This window comes from Castor canadensis, chromosome 14 (genome assembly GCF_047511655.1).
Source record: "Castor canadensis chromosome 14, mCasCan1.hap1v2, whole genome shotgun sequence".
NCBI classification, from domain to species: Eukaryota; Metazoa; Chordata; class Mammalia; order Rodentia; family Castoridae; genus Castor; species Castor canadensis.
Genome location: NC_133399.1, coordinates 5,094,408 through 5,106,519, shown reverse-complemented (window position 1 = coordinate 5,106,519; position 12,112 = coordinate 5,094,408). Strand labels below are relative to the sequence as shown.

The window sequence follows — 12,112 nt, the reverse complement described above, 5'->3', positions numbered from 1 at the left end:
GTTTAGGAAACTGAGTCCTAAATAAATGTCTTTTCAGTGATTTTAGTACATTTAATATGCTAAAAATGTGTGGGCTGTGTGTCTAAATTTCATTTAAATGTTATACAAAGGTTTATGGAATTAAAGTTATAAAAGTTTAAAGTAATCAACACTTGGTCAAAAAAAAAAAAAAACTAGTTCTATCTGGGGGCATTAACAATGTCTCCTTAAGCTTGTAAGAGGTGTACAAGGTTTGCTATATCTTACTCTAAAGGTAAAAATTTAAATTAATAGCCTAGTAAGGAAAAAGCAATGTAGACTATTGTTTTCTATGCGAATGCAAATGTAACTTATTTCAGGGTAAAAGGCATTCAAGGCTGTGGAGGAACACCTCTTTTCCCTAAAGGCCTGTAAGTTTATCCCAGCTGTGAGAAAAAATATTTAAAAGAGCCGTAGTCACCTGCACACTCATGTTTATTGCAGCACTATTCACAATAGCCAAGTTATGGAAACAGCCAAGATGCCCCACCACTGACGAATGGATTAAGAAAATGTGGTATCTATACACAATGGAATTCTATGCAGCCATGAAGAAGAACGAAATTTTATCATTCGCTGGTAAATGGATGGAATTGGAGAACATCATTCTGAGTGAGGTTAGCCTGGCCCAAAAGACCAAAAATCATATGTTCTCCCTCATATGTGGACATTAGATCAAGGGTAAACACAACAAGGGGATTGGACTATGAGCACATGATAAAAGCAAGAGCACACAAGGGAGGGGTGAGGATAGGTAAGACACCTAAAAAATTAGCTAGCATTTGTTGCCCTCAACGCAGAGAAACTAAAGCAGATACCTTAAAAGCAACTGAGGCCAATAGGAAAAGGGGAACAGGTACTAGAGAAAAGGTTAGTTCAAGAAGAATTAACCTAGAAGGTAACACCCATGCACAGGAAATCAATGTGAGTCAATGCCCTGTATAGCTATCCTTATCTCAACCAGCAAAAACCCTTGTTCCTTCCTATTATTGCTTATACTCTCTCTATAACAAAATTAGAAATAAGGGCAAAATAGTTTCTGCTGGGTATTGAGGGGGGAGGAGAGGGAGGGGGCGGAGTGGGTGGTAAGGGAGGGGGTGGGGGCAGGGGGGAGAAATGAACCAAACCTTGTATGCACATATGAATAATAAAAGAAAAAGGAAAAAAAAATAAAAGAGCCGTAGTTCAAGAAACATCATTTGCTTACATAAAGGTAAAAGTTTCATTATATTTGATTATGAGGCTAGTACTGTTAACTTTTTGGAATATAACCATTGCTTATGGATCAGTTTCTCTGAAATGATGAGCTCAGTCTGCCTTTAGCTCATCCTTCAGGCAACTGGGACTGCTAGTCCTGACTCTACTGCACCAGAAGATTACATCCTGACGTGGACTTGGGAGTGGAAAGAAACTTGAACCATCCTGGGAGGGACCTTATCAGGTGTTATTCACTACCAAAACTGCAGTACATACCGTCAGAAGGAGTAGGCCCACTACACCTGAATAAAGTGAGCTCCCAATGAGGAACAATGGACTATGTCTCCAGAGCCTGGCAATACCAAAGTAACTTTAAAAAAGACTATAGTGGGACTATTTTCCCCTTTTCAATTGGGAAACTATATTTTCCATTGATGTCACTCAAACTTCTCCTTTGATTATTAAGTTTGAATCATGCCTTGTACTCACCTCTGGCGAACCCAAGGGACATCAACTCTGGCTAAGACTATATATGTGTGCTCATACCCTGGCCCCAGAGAGGACTATCATGATTTTAATAAAAGCTGAGATGGGTCATGTGGGGGCTATTCAGACATGCAGTGGACTCCACAGTACGGGGGTTGGACCTCGTCAGCCTACAGGAAGGGAAAATGTAAACAATTACAAAGAAGATCCAAATTAGTAGATCTCTCTCTTCCCAACTGCCAACTCTAACAATCCAACTGCCTTGTTGGTCATACACGACCTATATACCATGACCATAGAGCCTTCCATCTTGAGGCAGTACGGACTGGATGTCTCCGGAAGAGACCCCATAATTACATCATCCCCTGATGATAAACCACTATCTCTGATGCCATCCCTCAAATCTAACAGTGACCAAACCAGGGTAAGTGTAAGTGTAGTAGAGGTTAAGGATTTAAAAACTGACCATCGCTATTAAAACTGGTTATGGGGAAACTAATGCCTGATTGCAATGGATTAAATATTCTGTCCGCACATTAAACAAAAACAAACTTACACGTATGTGACAAGAAGGCCAGAGCTTCAAGTTGCCCCTTTCCCACTGGGATGGACCTCAGACTCTGCTAAAATGAAGTAACACTCTTCCAAAAATAAAAAAAAGCTTGGGGCAATGAGTCTTGTATGTCCATGTCACTACTGTCTCCTGTGGCCAAATATTCTAGAGGGCAAAAGTCCTCCTGTTCGATTAGACCACCCCCCATCCTAAAACTCTAACTATGGTTCATGACTCTCAGGAAAGGGGGAAATGCATCCGGGTACAGTGAAGGCCATTCCTTTGCAGAGTTAAGCAGTCAGTCCACTCTGACTGTTGCCCAAGTCAACACACTGGTGGTATTGCAGTGGTACTGAGACTCTTCTGGTCAAATGGAGTGGGACTTGCACTTGTGTCAAAGTCAAACAATTTCTATGAAACGCACAAAAATCATGTTTAAAGAAAAAATACATCAAAAAGTCAACTATTAGATACATTCCTCCCCCCCCCCCCAGTGGCAGGAATCAAATGCAGGGCCACATGCATTCTGGGCATAAGCTGTAGTACTGACCTACACCATCATCCCCAAAATGTCATTTTGTCCAGCAAAAAATGAAACATATATAAAGCATAAAATATATCTAGAATCTGCTAGCCAAGGCCAGTAGCTTCAAAATTTTTATTATCTGGTATGACTAAAATAAATAGCACTTACAGCATTTATATTCTATTGCCTAAATGGTACTTACACAATTATGTCACGTTTCAAGATTCTAAATGAGAGAGGTAATAGCCAAAAGATGTAAATGTTAAAAATCAGCCAATAATACAAACAATGCATGTATAACTTTCAGAGTATTTCCTTCAGGTCAGGTATTTTTTGGAGCACTTGGCAGAAAATACACAAATACCTTTGTCACAGTCTCTTCAAATTACTTAGGCTCATAGGATTTCACTACTAGAGGAACAGTCATGGGACATTCAAATTATTTACTAAAACTGACAGTTTTCCTAAGGATGCTGCAATGTACTCCAGGCTAGACTCAACTTTGAGGTCCTTCCACTGGAGCCTCCCCAGTGCTGGGATTACAGGCACATACCACAACACCCAACAAAACTGGCAACTTGGAGTATTTTTCACATTCACATTATTTTGATATATTGTGCATTGTTCTTCCATGTGGGCGAAGTGAGGACACATCCATTCAAGAGGTTTCTTCCCATGTGGTGTGCTTTTGTACCTGTGAATTGAACTTTGATGACTCAAGGCATTCCTAGGTGCTTTGCCAATATAGTAAGTGCTAGGAATATCAGATGATAATAAACCCTTCTCACATACTACAATTAAGGTTTCTCTCCAGTGTAAGTTCTTCCATGTGTGTGAAAGGAACTGGAATGACTGAGGATGACCCAAAATTACATCCACAGCATTTCTGTCCACTACGAATCGCTCATGGTATCAAAGGGAACTGGGGTCAACAAAAGCTTCCTACAATGCTTACACAGGCAGAATTTATCTGCAGTATGAGTTGTTTCATGTACACAAACATAATTGGGGCACATGACAGTTTTTTCCATTTATCACATTGTTAGGCTTTATTTTCAGTGTGAGTCATTTCAGGTTTGTGAATGCTGCTACAACTAAAGGTTTTCTATATTGCTAAAACACATAGGGTTTTTCTCCTGTGTGAATTATTTCATTCCTTCCAAAGGAAGGGGAAGAAGTGAAGGCTTTCCTAAATTGTTGATACACCTAACTTTCTCTGCTGTGTGAAATTCTTTTATGTTTCTGAAGGGCACTGGATCGAGCGAAGGCTTTCCCACACTCCTTACATATGTAAGGTTTGTCTCCTGTATGAACTACTTTGTGTGATAGAAGGTAACTAGGCAAAGTGAAGGCTTTCCCACATTGCTGACACACATAAGGTTTCCCTGCACTGTGAATTCTTTTATGTCTCTGAAGGGAACCAAATTGGGTGAAGGCTTTGCCACACTCCTTACATACATAGGGTTTCTCTCCTGTGTGAACTACTTTGTGCAAAAGAAGGGTACTGGGCAAAGTGAAGGCTTTCCCACACTGCTGACACACATAAGGTTTCTCTGAACAGTGAGTTCTTTTATGTCTCTGAAGGTCACTGGATCAAGCGAAGGCTTTCTCACACTCTTTACATACGTAGGGTTTCTTTCCTGTGTGAACTGCTTTGTGCGGTAGAAGGAAACTGGGTAAAGTGAAGGCTTTCCCACACTGCTGACACACATAAGGTTTCTCTCCAGTATGCATCCTTCTATGTGGCTGAAGGTAACTGGATTGAGTGAAGGTTGTTTTGTGCTTATTGAAGCGTTGGGGAGAATGGAAAGTTTCCCCACGTTCCTTATATTTATGTGGATTTTCTCCACATTGTGGGTGCTCATATGCTTTGTGCCCATTGTGATCCTTGAGGAGCACATTTACAGGTAAGTGACCATCGAGAACTTCACATGCAGAGTTTTCACATGGTGTTACTCCAGGAATTTTCTTGTTCACACGCTCATGTGGAGTCTGGCTGAAGGCTTCTCCCCATTGACAGCCTTCCTCATAATCACAGAGCCTGTCTTTCAATTGACTTCTGTAACAAAGGTGCAGTATGTTATTGCTTCTTTCTCAATGAGTTCACATTTATTCATTCATAGGCTTCGTATCATATAGACATTACCTGAAGGTGAAAAGACTAAATACTCGACAGGAGGGTACAACCTCCAAGTGATCAAAGGAGTGATATTCACATGGGTTTTCTTTCTTTTTTGGTGGTACTGGGGTTTGAACTCAGGGCCTCATGCTTGACAGGCAGGTACTCTTACCACTTGAGCTACTCTGCTAGCCCATTTTTTGATTTTTTTGTTTGTTTGTTTTTTAAAATAGGGTCTCAGGAACTATTTGCCCCTGCAAGCTTTGAATCACAATCCTCCTGATCGCTGCTTGAGTAGCTAGGATTATAGGCATGAGACATTGGAGCCCACCCTCACATAGGGTTTCTTAATACTATTTCCAAATTTACTATATTCCAAACACTGAGCACCTGTGTTACATTTAAGTGTAACTCAAGGGTCCATCATCCAAAATGCCTGAGATCAGATGTTTTACGTTTCTGGATTTTGAAATATTAGAAAATTATAATGATAGCTCTGAGATAAGCCCCAACTGTAAACATAAAATCCATTCATGTTTCCTATGTACATGTACCCAAACCGTGAAGTCAATGTCATATAACATTTTGAATAATTTTGGGCATTAAACAATTTGTGTATGATAAACATCAGAAAGTAGCATCATTATGTACTCAACAATTTAAAGATTTCTGAATTTTGGACATGCTACATACAGCATGTTCAAGCTGTATGTAGATTTAGACAAAACATTTCAGAAAGGCAATGAAGTTGGATCTGGGCATATGCATGTATCTATCTATCTATAGAATATACATATAGAGATTACACACACAGAGAATACATATATAGACAGAGGGGAGGTACGAGAGAGACAGACAGAGACTGACAGACAGAAAGAGGCTATATATATTTGACACGGAGTCCTTTATGTAGCCAGGCCTGCAACTCATTACATAACTGTGGTTAGACTCTTCATGCTCCAGCCTGAGTCTCACCAGTACTGGGATTACAGGTGTGTATCACCATGCATTTCCTGGAGGAATTGCTTTCTCTTCTGAGTACAACTTACCTTAGATATTTTCCAAGATTTTTGTCCTTTTCAAAGTTCTGGTCTCCCCATTTTTATCCTAAAAAGTAGAACCAAATGAACCCATTACAAATTATTACAAAATTATATAAAAATTATGAGCTTAGGTTCAAGTTACCTTGCAATCATGCCTAATTTATTCACCAAAGCAGTCCCTTCTCATAATCAAAATCTCTGACCAGCTTTGATGAGCATAGAACTGCTCCTCCCTGACTCAGTGAAGCCATGATTTCACCCTTACCTATAGCATGCAGGTTCCCGATGGTTTCCCTCATCACAGTTCTGCAGAGATTCTTCTGGGAAGGATTCAGCAAAGGCCACTCCTCCAGAGTGAACTTCACAGCCACATCCTCAATGGTCACTGACTCCTACAAGATCAATACATATTTTCAGGAGGAAGAATGAGATGGACAATACCTGGGGTCTAGACTCAATTCACAAGTTCACATGATAACCTTGAGAACTCTAAACATTTCCTGCGTGACTTGCTGGTTCTATTCTTTCTGTCAACACTCACTTATCTCAGTTTTTCTAATACTAGATTTGAATACTTCCATAAAGAAACAGCAGAACAGTCTCACTGGTGACATCAAATGTGCTGGTGGGTCATCCCCAATTCTCACTGTACAGTGGCTTAGAAGCATGAGCCAAAGTCCTACAACCTACTATTCAGTATACAAAACAGAGTAAAAATCAGCAGTCCTGAGACTTTGTATTCACAGACATGTGTTCCCAAATCTCCGACACCTTTCCTTGTACCTGGGAACTGGTTTGGTCATGGACTTCACCCATCTAGTTGATGAGGAGCTTAGTCTGCCTAAGCTTAGTCATGCAAACAGTATGCTACCTGCTTCACTCACTTCCCATTGAAAGTTTGCACTTTTCTGACAAATCAACAGAACAAGCCTCCATGCAAGTGTTCAACATGTTCCTGGGAAGTGATTCTCTACAGAGTTTCATTGACCTAATATATAAAGCCCATTATCACAGCTGCTTCCTCAAGGCATGCAGCATATCTTCTGCAATTACATTAAGAACCAACATTTGAAAGCTTGAACCTAGTATCCCATAGACCAAACTTTATATTTATGTAAGATTAATGAAGGATAAAAGTTTGAAAGCAAGGTGTAGGACCAAGTTCAAATCCTAGTACTAAGAAAAAAAAGTTAAAACACAGCTAGGTGCCAGATGCTCATGCCTATAATCCTAGCTACTCAAGAAGCTGAGATTGGGAGGATTGTGATTCAAGGCCACCCAGGCAAATAGTTTGTGAGACTCTAACCCCAAAATGACAGCAAAATGGATGGAGTTATGGCTTAAGCAGAAGAGCACCAGCTTTGCATGCTTTAAAGCCATGAATTCAAACCCCAGTCCCAGCAAAAAAAAAAAATTAAACAGGAGGTTCAGGTATGGTAACACATACCTGTAATCCCAGCTACATGACAGGCAGAGATGGGAGGATGGTAGTTTAAGATGAGCCTAGGAAAAGCAGGCGACATTATCTGAAAAATAATAAAAAGGGCCAAAACAATGGTTCAAGACGTAGTGCAAATGCCCAGCAAATATGAGGCCCTAAGTTGAAACCCTGGGACTGATAAAAAAGAAAAAAAAAATCTTAAGCAGAAAAATGAACGATATTTCATCATACTAATGGGAAAACTTCAAAATTCTCTGAGGAGTATCAAAAGAAAAAGAAGAGTCACATACTCCTGAAAAGAAACCAATCCCACCAAGGTGTCACCTCTCAAGCATATCAACAAAATTCCTTAAATCCTGCCAAACTGACCTTTTAGCAGTTACCAAATCTAGTGGGAATAACAAATGTGGAATACTTCCATTTTTCTAAATAGGAAAGTAACAGCTGCTTGGCCAACATAAAGATTACAAAACCCTAACACCTTGAATGTAATACTACAAATGGAGAGTTAACAATACTGAGATCAAGAAGAATGGTCTACAATGGGTCAACCTATATATGGAGAGTATATTTCTGATAGAATCAGTACTGCAGGACACTGGCACAAAAGAGCAGTCTTTCACACATGGGGCAGAGACAAACTGGTATCCAACTGGATCTTGCAGTGCACACCCCTCTATTCCATGCCCAATAATCACAACATGAGAAGAATAAAATTCAAATGCTTTGAGAAGCTTCAATGAAGTGTTTTGGATGCTACAACAGAGAATCTGCTCATAATAATACGGTAAGTCAAAAGAAGTGGACTGACAAACTTAAAGATATTAAAATTAACGTAGGTAAAAACAACAAAGCAGAAGGGAAATATCTACAATGCATGCAATAACAAAAGGATGACTATACAGAGTAAAAATGAAAATCTGGGGAAATTACCCAAAGGTATTCATCAGAACGCAAAACACAGTATGTGAAGAAAGATGCAAGTACTTGGTAATGAAGAGACAAGTAAATGTCCCACTACAAACCTATGGAAAGGACAGAACTGAGCCCATGAGATATTACCACTGGTTGACGGCCAACACAAACCAACAGTTAAACAGGAATGGAGATCAACATTTACCTTGCTAGTCCCTGTAGTTGAACATGACCACAAGCTAGAACCTAGACATTTTCCTCAAGAATGTATTGTGTTGTGACACTTGGAGAATATTTTTCAGGAGCAGTTATTTAGCACAAGAGAAAAAAAAGTCAAATACTATGTAAAGAACCCCAGGGATGAGAAACTGGCCCTGCCTCAGATCCTGGCACTTCTGAAATATACCTTGGCAAAAAAACCCCACCCATCAGCCTTTGCAATTTTACTAACACTCACTTGCTCAAAGTTCAAAGGAACCAAATTAAAAGAGCACTGCTTATTTAAGGGTTTTTTTTTTTTTTTGCTACTGGGGTTTGAACTCAGGGATTTGTGCTTACTAGGCAAGCACTCTACCAATTGAACCATGCTTCCAGTGCGAGCACTGCTTATTTAAAAGCGAAAGATGGTAAAAAACAGGAAAGCTGACCAACGAATCGGCACACTGGGGCAAGACTGGTATGAAACAGCCAGGAGACTGCTTGAAGGAGCTACTGACTGCAAGGCCACTTATGAATCTTGATGTGAATTCAAAAGGTGTTTATATTTTTATGAATACTCTTACCAGAAATGTTTTAACTCACACTTTTGCGAATATACTTCATCACACAGATGCAAAGACTTAAGATCGAAAAGCACATCCTAATTTGTGTGTGTTTGCCTGTCCTGTAATGTGATAACCTGAGTTGGAATCCACAAATCTCGTAGCTAATAATTGAGCAGCATAGGTCACAGCAATGGCTCCCCAGCAAGCAACAGGTGAGTAGGTCAGAGCAGAGGAGACAAGCACAAGGGAAGGTGTTCCAAGACTAGGCATCCTGCTGAAGGTATCCTAGTTATGGATACCTTCAGGTGTGGTCTAGATGTCCACAGCAGTGACAATGCAGCACAGAGAGAACAAGAGAGGCTTACCGCATACAGAAATATGGTCCCAAGGACAGTGGGACAGGCTTCTTACGCAGCTATGCAGTGTCTTGAGAGCAAGTAGAGCAGCCAGGCCTCAAGTTTTGCTGAACTTAACAGGGAAGCTACAGGAAGCACTTACTCCCACATGCACAGGTGGGTGTGTGGCCTCGATCTCCTGCACCTTCAAGGAGGAATCACCTTGCCTTTTCATCACCTTATCCTGATATGAAGCATAAAGAGAAGGAGTGTCCAGGGTTAAATGATGTCAGGAACATAAAGTGAACTGGGAAACTTCCACATTCCAATCCAGCATGCAAGGACATAGAAGGTGACACTCCTATGCTACAAGGAAACAACAAAGAAATTTAAAACCAGGAACTCTTCTAGGCTCATTAGATCATGACACAACCCACTGTCTCCAAAGACAGACAGACACAGACAACCACACTTAATGTAACAGAAAACAATAAGCAGAGTGAGGGTCAGGAAACCTCGAGTGTCTGATGAGTTGTTGAAGGTGAAAGGAAATTTTACAAGGGAAAAGATTCATGGGGCCCAGCTCAGCAGAAACATTTTACTACCAGAACTCCACAAGGTTCACACAATGAGGACCACAAAGAAACTGCTTCTGCTGCTGACAGTGACCTATGAAAAAAGGAGTCATTTTTAAATATGCCCAGTGGGTTCTGCCTTTAAGTCCTGCCGCCAAAAGAAAGTACAACCACACGCATAACAGGCTGGGATGTCACCGGGCCCAGTGCCTGGGGGGAGAGGGAAAGATGAATCCTGTGCATCTCTGACTCCTAGACTCAACTTCACAGGGGCGACAATGACAAGGACTTATGATACCCAGCCCAGGGACACAAGTCTCCTCAAAATGAAGCCAAACTATAGGTCTCCAGAATGCTGCTCTCCTACCTACACCTTCCCACATCATCAGTGTGGCACCTGTGAAATAACAGCAGACCACAACAGGAAGAACAGAATGTCTGACAGCTTACTGAAGAAGTCTCCATGTTATACATGTGAATGGGGTACACTGATGAGGTCCAGGAACACAGTCTACTGAGACTGAGTGAGGAAGGAATACAAACCAAGCACAACTACAACTAACAAGACTGATGCAATAATCAAAAGGTCCACCTTAAAGAAGAGAGGACCACCGAGCTATTCCAAGGACTGTGAAATCACCACCACCTAAGTCAGAATGAACGCCAGCCTGCTACTAACCAACTTCCAGAAACCAAAGACAAGGGAAGATTCAGATTCACTCAGAGTCCAAATATGTGCTGACAGCAAACATGGACACTAAATGTCCCTTTGTGAATGCTGGTGCATGTATCAATAAATGAATACCTGCACCAGGGTACAGTAATCAAAGTACAGTGGATCAGGCATAAAGACAGAGACATAAATGTCACACTATAACAGCACACCCAGATTCCTAAATGCACAGGGTAAACTAACTATGGACAGGAGGATGAAAATCACTAACAGGAAAAATAGGTTTATTTTTTAAAAGAATGTTCAGGAAAGTGGAAAAATAGATATCCACATGGAAGAGAATGAAGTGGAAACTTTACCTTACTTTAAATTAAAAAATAAAAGGGCTGGAATGTAGTTTGATCCCAGCATGAAAAGAAGAGAGAAGAGAGACGAAGGAAGAGGAGGAGGAGCAAATAAAAAAAAAATGGAGCAAAGACCTAGAGGTAAAAGCTAAACTTACCTACCCAACTATTAAAAGATATATAAAATTATGGGAAGCTAAAGAGCAAAGTACTTTAGACGTTATGGTGTTTAAAAGTACACCTGTTGTCAGGCTGAAGCTCAGTGGTAGACCACATGCCTATCACACACAAATACAAATAAAATAGAAATAAAGCACCTGAGACATACTGAGGAACTCAGAAAACCCTGTGCAGGACATGGACACAACACATTACAGACCAGAAATAAGAAGTTCTGCAGGAAGTGAACGCCAAAGCAGACTTTTTTTTTTTTATTCATATGTGCATACAAGGCTTGGGTCATTTCTCCCCCCTGCCCCCACCCCCTCCCTTACCACCCACTCCACCCCCTCCCTGTCTCCCCCACCCCCTCAATACCCAGCAGAAATATTTTGCCCTTATTTCTAATTTTGTTGTAGAGAGAGTATAAGCAATAATAGGAAGGAACAAGGGTTTTTGCTGGTTGAGATAAGGATAGCTATACAGGGCATTGACTCACATTGATTTCCTGTGCATGGGTGTTACCTTCTAGGTTAATTCTTCTTGAACTAACCTTTTCTCTAGTACCTGTTCCCCTTTTCCTATTGGCCTCAGTTGCTTTTAAGGTATCTGCTTTAGTTTCTCTGCGTTGAGGGCAACAAATGCTAGCTAATTTTTTAGGTGTCTTACCTATCCTCACCCCTCCCTTGTGTGCTCTTGCTTTTATCATGTGCTCATAGTCCAATCCCCTTGTTGTGTTTACCCTTGATCTAATGTCCACATATGAGGGAGAACATATGATTTTTGGTCTTTTGGGCCAGGCTAACCTCACTCAGAATGATGTTCTCCAATTCCATCCATTTACCAGCGAATGATAAAATTTCGTTCTTCTTCATGGCTGCATAGAATTCCATTGTGTATAGATACCACATTTTCTTAATCCATTCGTCAGTGCTGGGGCAGCTTGGCTGTTTCCATAACTTGG

The 12,112-nt window shown here is 40.7% G+C and overlaps 1 protein-coding gene across 1 annotated transcript in view; it reads right to left on the bottom strand.

The window, feature by feature from the left end:
- Nucleotides 1-2,871: 2,871 nt before the first annotated feature.
- The window catches only part of LOC141416523 (uncharacterized), a 55,339-nt gene continuing 46,098 nt past the window's right edge, over nucleotides 2,872-12,112 (bottom strand). Inside the window, exons 6-8 of the mRNA XM_074053476.1 lie at nucleotides 6,208-6,334; nucleotides 5,949-6,006; nucleotides 2,872-4,839 (exon numbers count right to left, since the gene is read on the bottom strand). The gene's annotated coding sequence lies outside the window, so the exon portion shown is untranslated. The remainder of the gene's footprint in view (nucleotides 4,840-5,948; nucleotides 6,007-6,207; nucleotides 6,335-12,112) is intronic.